This window comes from Sarcophilus harrisii, chromosome 3 (assembly GCF_902635505.1).
Source record: "Sarcophilus harrisii chromosome 3, mSarHar1.11, whole genome shotgun sequence".
Classification (NCBI taxonomy): domain Eukaryota; kingdom Metazoa; phylum Chordata; class Mammalia; order Dasyuromorphia; family Dasyuridae; genus Sarcophilus; species Sarcophilus harrisii.
Window position 1 is genome coordinate 293,329,233 of NC_045428.1, and position 12,969 is coordinate 293,342,201.

The 12,969-nt window shown below is 35.3% G+C and overlaps 1 protein-coding gene across 1 annotated transcript in view; it reads left to right on the forward strand.

Annotated features, from left to right (window-relative positions):
- Positions 1–262: 262 nt before the first annotated feature.
- The window catches only part of SIDT1 (SID1 transmembrane family member 1), a 176,009-nt gene continuing 163,302 nt past the window's right edge, over positions 263–12,969 (forward strand). Inside the window, exon 1 of the mRNA XM_003763593.3 lies at positions 263–415. The gene's annotated coding sequence lies outside the window, so the exon portion shown is untranslated. The remainder of the gene's footprint in view (positions 416–12,969) is intronic.

Here is a 12,969-nt window from a genome sequence, read left to right on the forward strand (position 1 = left end):
CCCAATCAATGATCCATTGATTCCATTTTCACCTAGATCAAAACACATAATGCTGCCTATAATTGAGCAGTGTCAGGTACTTCCAGTCTCTACTCTAAGCTCCAGAGTTTATTCTCCCTCCTACTTCCTCCCCCTACCTTGTGTTGAATAGGTTCCTGTGCTGCCAAACCAAAAATCTCCCACACTTCTGAACTAGAGGCCTTGTGGTTTTCTTGGAACTCTTATGAGATGAGATGAGGAAGAAGCTTGGACCATCCTGGGAACCGTAGTGCCCCCCACCCCCCAGCACCACCCCCAACAGTAACAGGAGAAGGACCAGGGCCCAGGGCCAAAGAAGTAGCATCACTTAAAGGTTGTGTTGTGTCTGGGCATGGTTTGTGTCCTCTGAACCCACAGTGTAGATGGACGAACCAAGGTGTGTCTGGATCAAATGGAGCTGGGATAACTGTCCCTGGCTGGAAGGGAGAAGGGAGGGCTGAGGCCTGTGGGGGAAGAGTGGAGGAGAGTCTGTTTCATTAGAGCATTGGCTAATGGGTGCATCCAGGACATGGAAGGCTAGTGGGTGCATCCAGGACATGGAAATCCCCATCGCCCTTTTCCCAAGGATTTGGAGGAAAGGGAGCAGGGAAATCTTTACCAAGATGGCAATGGGAGAAGGTGATGGGAATTAAGGGATGGTAAGTGATCAGCCTTTAGTTACTTCAAGCCCTCAGAAAGTGTAAAGGAAGAAAAGGTCTCAACAATGGTAGGTGAAAATAAGCTTTGTTACTGAAATCACTAAAATCATTTTTGCACCTGAAAGGTTAAAATTGTAATGGGAAGAGGAGTAGATTTACAGTCAGAGGTCCATGTTCAGGATTAGAACATGGACTTCTGACTGTAAATATATATATATGGCAGAAACAGTATATGTATATATATATATATATATATACACACACACATATATGTATGTATGTATGTATATGTGTATATATATAACTTTACTATATCTCATAGATACAGGTAAAGATATAGTTATAAATGGTTTTAAAAGTAGGTCTGACTGGCACCTAGGAGATATTCAGAGCTTGAAAAGATTCTTAACATCAGTTTGCTTTTTCTCATAAAGAATGCCTTGCTTTATGACACCTAGGGAAATATTACACAGCTATCTTTTTGCAAAATTAATTATTGATTAATAGACAACTGTCCTACTGGTAGTTTAATCACCTTCTATAATATTTTCCTCAATCTTATCACAGAATTACAGATTTGGATACAGCTTTATGGGATCATCCAGTCTAAAATTTGGCTAAAAAAACTCCCTTCCACATCATATTGTTCTCTAGTCATTAAATTACCTCATCTGTAAAATGTTAAGAGTTGAGCTACATGATCTCAAAAGTCTCTTCCAGTCCCCACCACTTCCTCTTCCATGCTCATGCTGTCTGCATAAAGGCCTTCAGTAAAGACCCTTCTACCTTTTGAGACAACTCATTCCACTTCTGGACAGCTATAATTATTTGGAAGTTTTCCCTAAAATCCAAACTAAACTCTGTAATTTCCACTCAGTGCTATTGATTCTTTCCTATAGGATCAATCAAAATGTATCTAATCTCATTTCCACATAACAAAATATCTGAAGACAGGTATATGTCTTATTAAGTCCTCCAGGTATAGCATGATCTGTAGTCTCTTCACTACTCAAGTTATACTCCCCCAGATACACTTCCACTTATCAGTCTCATTCTTAAAATGTATCAAGAACTGAAAACAATGCTCTGTGTTTTTGGTTCTGGGCTGTAGGAGTATCATTAGTATCCTTTGACTTGCCAGTTTTATTCAAAACAGTATCTGCTGCTTAATCTCTGTCAGCTTTGACTCATTCTTCTATTTCACTTACATTGAGCTGTTTGAAAGGATGTTGAATATAGCAGTTATTGCACACTACTATATCTTGGGGCAGTTTTGAATCAAGATCAAGAATCTAGAATCAAATATTGCAAATGTTAATTTGATATATTTGAAGACATAGGTAATAATTTTTGCCTCTGTTTCAACCAGAGTGAAAAATCATTTATAGAACTTATGTTGTGGATCTTTTTTAATGAAATCTCTTCTGAAAGAATTTTTTCACATTCTGATTACCACCCAAGTTCATGGCTTGAGTTACTGATATAATATTATGCAAAAAGATGACTAAAAAATATTCAGAATGAATTCTACGATTATGTAACAAAAGAAAACTTTTGGTACCTTCAAATGAGTCTGTGGTTCTGAAATGTTTCTTCTCTATAGGTCCAAATATGTTGACACTAATTTTTTTAAGTTGGCCATCTTTGAACCCTCTAGGTAAGTGTCATGCCTTAGAAAACTCCAAAATGTGGTGTTCTTTTTCCAAAACACAGCCAGGTGATCAAAGTTCAGATTTTTTATTGTGTCCTTCAATATAGCCTGGTTAGCTCAGAGGCCTATCTCTCCGCTTGGTTCTAAGAGCTCCGCCTGAATGTCTCCAAATCCAAAGGTTTGTCCTTCCAACTCCAGCCAGCACCAAGTTGGAAAATGCAATGAATCTCTTGCCTCGAAGATAGGGCTTGTGGGCTTCCTCCCAGAATGCTGAATAATTATTCAGTCACCATAGATTTATAGGTGTCTGCAATATTCTTCTCTAAAATGTATTGTTCTCTGTGAGCAGGTTTCTTGGGGGGCTTCTAGAGGCAGTATTCGTTTCAGTTCAGTGTAATCACCCCGAATGCAGCCAGGTATTAAAAGTCCAAATCCTTTATTGTCTCTTTCAAATTCTTGTCTCCTTTACTTGGGACTCGGCTAGTTTTTCTGGAGGCCTTTCGAGAGCTTAAGCTGCCTTCTCTGGCTTGTGAATCTCCTGGACTGAATCCTGGCTGAGGCTCTGAGAGCTTCCAATGGGCTTGTCCTTTAGTGTGCTTGTCCTTCTGGTCCTGACAGCTCCTCCTTATATGCCCCATACCGAGTTCACACCAATCATTATATCACTAGGAAACCATTATTTGTTGTAGGATTAAATCAATTCTAAACTAGATTTAACCATTGTCTCCTCAATTCCACTTAGTACCTTGTTTCAAGTTCTGGCCCATAACATCTCCTTGTAGGATCAGATCAATCATACTGAACCATGCTAAATTAGATAATTATTGTCTCTATCAATTCCACTGACTTAGCCCCTTGTAAGAATCCTAACAGGTGTCTATAGAATTAACATATCAAAAACAATCAGCTTGTTAAGATATTTAAATCTAGGGGAACTTGATTCATTGGTTGTTACCAGGGCAGAATTTAAAAATCACTGTCAAAATAGCCCTGTTTCACCAATATTATATGACAGTTTTAGAGTTAGAACATATTAACAAATGAGTTTGCCATAAATTCATAACAGAATTGTTCTGTGATGTCAGGATTTGATGAAAATTTTTCACCAACAATCTCTAGCTTTCTGAATGTATCTTAATTTGAGGGACTGAAAACAACCTTTTGGAAAATACATGTGGTTGTACTTTGCTTGGAAAGACTTCAGTCTTTTCACTTAATACTGGACAGATATAAAAAGCATTCTCTGATCGTTTCACTAAGAACTTTTCATATAAAACAAGATGTGAATACTGTACTCTAACTATATGCCAGGTACATTCATGATTAACAGCTGAATTTGATTTGAAATTTACAAAATACTTGATTACTTGTTCTTTCTGAGCCATGATGTCATACTGAGAATGACCAGAATTATATCATCAATAATTTTATTTTCTCTTATGGTTAGCCTCAACTTATTCTTTTTTAGGCTTTTTATTTTCAAAACATATGCATAAATAATTTTTCAACAATGATCTCTGCATAGCCTTGTGTTTCAGATTTTCCCCCTCCTTCCCCCCACCCTTCCCCCAGATGGCAAGCAATCTAATATATGTTAAAATATATTTTAAATCTGATGTATGTAAACATATTTATACAATTCTCTTGCTGCACAAGAAAAATCAGATCAAAAAAGGAAAGAAAATGGGCAAGAAAATAAAATGCAAGCAAACAACAATAAAAAGAGTAAGAATGTTATGTTGTGATCCACATTCAGTTCCCACAGTCCTCTTTCTGGGTGTAGATGGCTCTCTTCACAAAATCATTGGAACTGTCATCAATTATCTCATTGCCTCAACTTATTCTTTAAAAAAAATTATTTTATTTACAATTCAATTCCTCTCTCCCTTTTAAGAAAAAGTTCCATTGTTGTCTTTTGCTTTTACATCACAGTTATGTCTGTATATACTCCTCTTCCCTCTCAATCTCAATGAGTCTTAACCCTGAAACAAAGAAAAACAGTTAAGCAAAACATAGACCAGAAAATGACTGATAGCCAAGTTAAATCGCTACATCTATAGAATCCAAACATCTTTCTAATAAAGACACTGAAGACTAATAAAGATTGTCTCCCATACTCAGTATCATTCATATAAATCTTCCTCATTTCTCTAAAATCTTCATAGTAACCGTTTCTTATAGTACAGTAGTCAGTCAAAAAACATTTGAGAGTTTTTTATGTTGTAGGCACTGTACTAAGTAATGAGGGAAATTATAAAGATGTAAAAAAAAGATGTCAATAAAAATAAATTTAAAATATTTTAAGTTTTAAAATTTAAATGTTTTTAAAAAGAGCATTAACTTCTTGAGAAGAGAGATGGTATTTTTGCTTAGAGTTGTATATACTTTTTTTTTAACTCTACTTCCCTGGACATCAATTTACGTTGATTTTTACATGCTTCTCTGAAGTGATCATATTCATCATTTATTGCAGCACAATAATTTTCCATTATATTTGGATACCACAAATTAGATTAAGCATTCTCAAAATCAATGGATCCCTACATTGTTTCCAACTCTTTGCTACTACGAAACATGATGCTAATAAATATTTGTGTACATATGGGGACTTCCTTCTTAATTCAGTGGCCTCTCAGTAGTAGAATCTTTGGGTCAATGAATATGGACATTTTAGTCACTTTAGTTGCATAATTCCAAATTGCTTTCTAAAATTATTGTACCAGTTTATAGGAGTTCATGTTCTATTGAAGAAGAGCCCATACAAATAATTACACATATACAAGTTATGTAGTATAAATATTTGGAAGGTAATCTCAACAGGAAAGAGATCAAGAAAGACTTTCTACAAAAGACAGAACTGAAATTTAACCTGAGTCTTGAAGGGTAGGTAGCTAGGTTGTTGTCTTTCAGTTTTGAAAAGGACCAAAATGACATCACTATGTTAGAGTCAGGGTACAGAATGTCCAAATGTGGCTGATCAGACCAATGTGAGCCCAGAATGCTCTACCAGAGGTAGTACACAAATAGTATATGTGAACACTTTGGGGTGAATTCTCTTAATTTGTGCATCTGCTTGGTTTTTGTGAGTTGGCTTTTTTTGAGCTACTTCAATTCTGCTTTCCTCATAGAGCACAGCATCTTCTCTGAGGAGGGCACATCATGCTGGGTGATCCTGTACCAGTATATCTCATGTTATGCAATCAATCCCAAAATTCTTAAGAGAGATTTTGAGAGTGTCCATTAATCACTTTTTCTGACCACTATGTGAGCATTCTCCTGTGAGAGTTCTCCACAAAATAGTCTTTCAGGAAAGCATATATTTGGCATTTGAATAATGTGGCCAAACCATTGAAGTTTTGCACTCTCTTTGGTAGAGTTTGAATGCTTGGCAGTTTAGTTCAAGAAAGAACTTTTTCTTTCCACATTCATAGAATCTAAACACCTTTCCAATGAAAGGAAGCCAGTATATTTCCATAAAGTTAGTTAATTCTGATACCTTGTCCTGCCAGGTGATCTTCAGAATTTTCCTAAGACAGGTGGAAGTAATTCAGTTTCCTGGCATGGCACTGGTATACTGCCCAGGTTTCACAAGCATACAACAATGACCTTTGTAGGCTTCACTTTGGTAGGCAGTTTAATACTTCTTTTCTTTAACTCTTTCCTTCAGAGCCTTCTAAACACTAAGGTAGCTCTGGCAATGCATTCTTCAACCTCATTATCAATGTGTACGTACATGGAAAATATGAAGAGAGGTTCCAGACAATGACAGCCAGTGCAAATGCATAATAAAGAGATGGACAGTCTTAGTTGAAGAACATCAAACAGGCCAGTGTTGCTGGATCATAAAAGAAAATAAGAAAAGAGAAAAGAAAAAAAAGAAAAGTTTTGATTTATATTTTGACTCTGTCAGATTTCTCTTGGAGGCAGAGAGAATATTTCATCATCAATCTTTTGGGATCATGGTTGATTCTTCCATTGGCCACCGTCTTGATCAGCATTCCTAAGTCTTTCAAAGTTGATTATATTTACAATATTGTTGTTATCAATACCATGTATTAATATTAACTACATGACTTTAGGCTTTAAAAATATGAATCCCTCTAAACTTCAGTTTATACCTCTTCAAAATGAATGGTTGAAGTAGATGATCTTTTAACATCTCTACCAGCTCTAAAATTATATGATTCAGTGAAATATCTATCACTGATCACTACTATATTGTTATGATTGGCATACCTCCAATTTGGCCCTACCCAATTATAATATTGAAAATACTAGAGTGAGTAGGATTTAGTTTTTCTTTTAACGAAAACTTCTACAAACTGCTTTATTATATTGCTTGGCTTACCTTCAGCATAGTAGTGCATGTTCTTTTCTGTTCTTCATTGTCATTTATCACTGCTATCAGTGACTTTCAGAGACTTTGTATCTCACTGCCCTCACTATCACCTGTATCCACTGACATTTCTTCCAATCACTTCCCTCTTTATTTTTGCATCTTATTTTTTTCCTTTTTTTCTTTGTTTCTTATATTGCCTCTTTCCTTTTTGTGTGTTTTCTCCACGATACTTCTCCAATACTTCTAGCAATGGTAGGTCTTGACAAGACTAAGTCACAGCCAACTAATAATTATTATTATTTATTTTTATGTACTTGTATTTATCTTACACAGTATTTGAACAACAGCCCTAAACATGATAGAACTATGGGCAATTTGGAAGGTGATAGGGGAAGTTTTCTTAAAGTCTCTGCCTCATATTCACTTTGAAAGAAATAATAGGACTATCTGTATCTGGCCTAGGTCTCCCATGAAATCTTTTATATATATATATATATATATTAAAGCTTTTTCTTTGCAAAATATACGCATGAATAATTTTTCAATACTGACTCTTGCAATACTTTCTGTTCCATATTTTCCTTCCTTACCCCCATACCCTCCCCTAGATAGTAGGTAATCCAATACATGTTAAATATGTTAAAATATATATTAAATCCTATATATATATATATATATACACATACATATTTATCAGTTATCTTGCTGCACAAGAAAAATCAGATCTAGAAAGAAAAAAAAACCTAAGAAGGAAAACAGAATGCAAGCAAACATCAACAGAAAGCATGAAAATGCTATGCTATGCTCCACACTCAGTTCCCACAGGTGTAGATGGCTTTCTTCCTCACTGAACAATTGGAACTGGTTTGAATCATCTCATTGTTGAAGAGAGCCATGTCCATCAGAATTGATCATCTATAGTCTTGTTGTTGCTATGCATGATGATCTCCTGGTTCTGCTCATTTTACTTAGCATCAGTTCATATAAGTTTCTCCAAGCCTCTCTGAAATCATGCTGTTGGTAATTTCTTACAGAACAATATTCCATTACATTCAGATACCATAATTTATTCAGCCATTCTCAAATTGATGGGCATCCACTCAGTTTCCAGTTTCTGGCCACTACAAAGAGGGTTGCCACAAACATTTTTGCACATGTGAGTCCCTTTCCCTCCTTTAAGATCTCTTTGGGATATAATCCCAGTAGAAACACTGCTGGGTCAAAGGGTATGTGCAGTTTGATAACTTTTTGAGCATAGTTCCAAATTGCTGGATTCAGAATGACTGGATCTGTTCACAGTTTATCAATGATGTATCAGTGTCCAGTTTTCCCACATCCCCTCTAACATTCAGCATTAGCTTTTCTTGTCATTTTAGCCAATCTGGCAGGTGTGTAATAGTATCTCAGAGTTGTCTTAATTTTCATTTCTCTGATCAATAATGATTTGGAGCACCTTTTCATGATTAGAAATTGTTTCAATTTCTTCATCTGAAAATTGTCTATTCATATCCTTTGACCATTTATCAACTGGAGAATGGCTTGAATACTCATAAATTTGAGTCATTTATCTCTATATTTTAGAAATGAGGCCTTTATCAGAACCTTTGAATGTAAAAATGTTTTTCCAGTTTATTGTTTCCCTTCTAATCTTATCTGCATTAGTTTTGTTTGTATAAAGCCTTTTTAACTTAATATAATCAAAATTATCTATTTTATGATCAGTAATGATCTCTAGTTCTTCTATGGTCACAAATTCTTTCCTCCTCCACAGATCTGAGAGGTAAACTACCCTTTGTTCTTCTAATTTGTTTATAATATTATTCTTTATATCTATATCATGAACCCATTTCAACTTTATTTTGATATATGGTGTTAGGTGTGGGTCAATGCCTAGTTTCTACCATACTAGTTTCTAATTTTGCTAGCAGTTTTTGTCAAATAGTAAGTTTTTATCCCAAAAGCTGGGGTCTTTGGGTTTGTCAAACTCTAGATTACCATAGTCATTGACCATTTTGTCCTGTGAACCTAATATGTTCCATTAATCAACTACTTTCTTTCTTAGCCAGTACCAAATGGTTTTGATGACCACTGCTTTATAATGTAGTTTTAGATCTGGTACAGCTAAGCCATCTTCATTTGCTTTTTTTTTTTCTTTAGTTCCTTTGAAATTCTTGACCTTTTGTTCTTCCAGATGAATTTTGTTGTTATTTTTTCTAGGTCTCCCATGAAAACTTTATAGGTTATCTCCCCATATCAAAAAATATAGAAATGTAAAGATGTGACATTTTGTTTTGTCACTGAAAGATCCTCTGCTCCCATGGAAGCACTCAGGAGAACAGAAGATTTTATCTAACTGGATCCAAAAAAAGGAAAGAAAAACAGGCTCTTAATTGAATCCTTCAACCATAAAGCAAAACTTTCTTCTCCTTTCTATTGGGTATCAAATAACCTGGATTTGGTGGGAGTTGAAGAGAATTCCTTCTTTTCCATAGGATACATTCACATGATTGAGTGTCAGTGAGGAGATAAGTCAAGGTTACCTTTAGTGTCTGTAATTCCCTGCTGTGCTATTTCTTATTCCCTTGGGGAGTCAATCAAATGGTGAGCCATCTGTCCTTCCTCCAGATTCTTCAAACGAGACTGAGTAACTGTCTTATTTATGTTCTGAACCCATTTCTTCCCTTTTATCACCGCTCTGAATCCTGTTCCTCTTAATCTCAACTGAAGGACCATTTTTCTTACCTCAGACCATTTTTGAGGTTTCAACTCACAGGATCTCATAAGATCACAAGTTTAGACCTTTAAAAGACCTTTGTCTTTTAGAGGTCATTCATCTCAACCCCCTCACTTTATGGACAAAGACATTAAGAAACAGAGATTAAGGGACTTGTCCAAAATCACATAGGCAGTAAATGGTAGAGTAAGATTTCAGATCTAAGCCTTCTTACTGACATTCCATGTACTATTTCCATAGTGCCATGCTATTTATCCCTGGCCTTGCATTGTAAGTAGAGACTATTTGAACATGTAGCGCTCTTGCTAGGTCTCTAATCATTATCATTTTTCTCCTAATTCCATATGTTCCCTTCTATCCAGAAACAATTTCCTATCAATTGGTATATAGGAATTTATTTGTTTGTTTGTTACACATTGCTACATAGGTAGCATTTCATAGATTGCTTTCCTCTTAACAACAGTTTAGTAGTTGTAACAAATGTTATTCTCAGTTTTCAAATAAGTAAACTGATAGTGAAGTTCACTGACCACTTTGGTCACATGGTTACTGCATCACATAGCTAGAAAGAGATTTTTACTAAGTTCAATGCTGCCTCCCCACCAGCAAAAACATTCCTTTTCTTCTAATCATGCAGATAGAATAATCATATCAACTTTTTGGTAATCTTTGCATCTTTAGCAGTTCTTGGTTATTTTAGACATGGTTTATGTTCAGAGGCTTTTTGGGTTGCATTTGCATTCGTTCCTATTCTGGACTGGTGAGGGGGCTAAGTGACTGACTGCCAAGTAAATGAAATCTTGCAATATGTACTAAAAAACTATTTTCAGTGCATTAAAGCACCTCATTCTTCATCCATTGGTTCTTATGTGCTTAGCATACCTTAGAGTCTGCTCTGTAGCACTTTTCATTATGTTACCCAATACACAGACTTTTCACCCTCTCATGTTAAATTCACCATTACTTTGAGCATAGTTTTTCTCTCTACCTTACTACCAACACCCCACTCCATAAAGGAAAGGATAGAGTCCATGCATCACAAGAAAAAGTAGGTTTTTTATCTTTTAAGAGAAAAGTGTTCCTCTCACTATCATAAGTAGTAAGCACTTAAAAATATTTGTTCAATTTAATACAGCCCCATATATGGTCCCCTCTCAGTTAACTTTTAAAAAGGTAGGAGAGCTATAGGGAACAAAGTGTGGATCCCCTGTCTTGAGGTAATCCCACCCAGGAGCCTACTGAAGTGAGTATGCCCACCAAGCTTTGGATGCCAAAGGAGAAAGAACCAAAGATTCGTGTCTTAAGTGATGGAGAATGCAGTAGCTGTGAATGGGAAAATCAAGGATGAAAAGTAGGAGTGGCAGGTACAAAAGGAGCTTCCCTTATTAAGCCTGCCCCTTTACTGCACTCCACTAATGATGAGCATGGATCAAAAGTAACCATAATGCTATACTATAATTCCAATAATGGGGCAGCTCTTCTAGGAAGCAGAAAAAAATCAGGATCAGAGATCCCAGCCAGTAAGAATGATGAACAATGGAAAATATCCAGGGAAGGAATCAGCATCCTAGGCATCTAGTTCCTCCTCTTGCTTGGACATTAACTCCTGAGAGGCCATGAGTTGAACATTTTTGAGAAGTTGCAATCTTCCAATAAGAGGGGCTCATGTGGTTTCATCTAAAACTAAGCCTTTGAGAACTGTATCCCTAGAATTCTAGAGCATTGGAACAGGAAATGTGGACGTGGGTAAACCAGTAGACTAGTTAAAGGCTACTTAGATCTGAAAGAAGCCATGAATATACAACCTACATAGTAGTCATTTTAATATATTTGATTACAACCTTTTTGCTTCTATAGTAATAAAGATCTAGTGTGACTGAATGGAAAGTACACAGAGGGAAGAAAATTAAGTTTTTTCCTGGTGGGCAGGGATTGTACCAAATGTCTGCCTACTTAAATCTATGTAAATCACACTCTTAGACCAATGGCTCATCACTCATAAGCAGAGCAAATCTAATCTCTCATACACTAATTTTCATATAACATGGTCTTGAAGTTATTTAGCAAACAGTTGCTTTCCTCTAGATTTACTCCATCTTGACAATGTCTTTCTCTGGAGTGAAAGGAACTGGAAGTTACCCTGGATAAGACAGGGAGAATATAATAGTTGTCTCCAAGTATTTGAAAAAAAAGAATCAGATATAAACAAGATTAGATTTGTTGGTTTGACTATATGAGGATTAGAAGTTGAAGAGAAACAGATCAGTTCAATATAAGGAAAAATTTCCTAATAGAATTATCCCAAAATGAAATGGGCTATGTTGAGAGATAGGTGCACTGCTTATGGGGGAATCTTTGCTTGAATGTTAGATAGCCAATTTTGGGGAATATGTAAATGGGAATTCTTGGTAAAGTATGGGATGGGCTAGATGACTTCTGAGCTCCCTTTCAATTCTGTGCTTCTTTGACTCTCTAGTACATTTTAAAGCTAAATTCCCTAATTCTATTTTATTAGTGTACTATATTTAAAATCTTTGAATTAGGTCCTCCCTCTACAATATTATTTCTTCTGGGTGTATATGACTTGTATATGGGAGAAGTACAATTCAGCTTAAAAGAAATAATTTTGATCATGAAATAATAGAAGAGTGCTATATTGAAGTCAAAGTATCTGGGTTCAAATCCCAATTTAGCTACTTGATACTCCTATAAACTTGGGCAAGTCATTTTGTCTTTCTTAAACTCCAGTTTGCTCATCTTTAAAACGAGGTGGTTTAGATTAGCTAATTTCTAATGTCTCTTCCAGCTCTAAATTTATGGTTCTCTGATTACTGGGACATTTTTTGTTTTATATTCAATCGTGTAACCTTTAACTACATAATCTAAAAATGTTACTCTTAAAGCCATTTTGTCTCTGGATATATTGGAGATTCATAACAGGGAGGGAAGGAAATCTTTTCTGTTATCATGTTAAGACTCTTAATCTGATGTGTATAATCTTGATAATATTTTCTGCCAATTTTACGTCTTGAAAATGAATATTTATTTATCTAGCCCTTTTATTTAAAAACAAAACAAAATTCTCACACTACTGACTGGAAAATTTCAGATGTTCTACCCCCTGGTTAACTTTTTTGTTAATATTTCATAAAATTTTGGTAAGTGTATATTACTGTATATTAACATGATATACAGATTTTCATGGGAATAAACACATTTTTTCAGAGTAGTGGAATTTTGTGTAGTGAATTTGTAGTGAACAAATTGCAAGAAATAAAGAAATCAGTCTACTTAGTGAGCATTTATTAAACTCCTACCATATGTCAAGCACTGTGCTAGGGTACAAGGGATGCAAAGAGGGACAAAATTAAAAAAGAACTTTATATATACATTAAAGTAAGTACAAAACCTATACAAAGCAATAGAAATTCAAAGTTATTTCAGGATGGGAAATAATAGTGAAGAACTAATTCCAGATAAAGCAATTAAATAGCAATTGAAAATAAGTGTTGTAAAACACATTAGGGCAAAGAGTAAGATATCATGTAAACAACTTTATCTCCTTCAA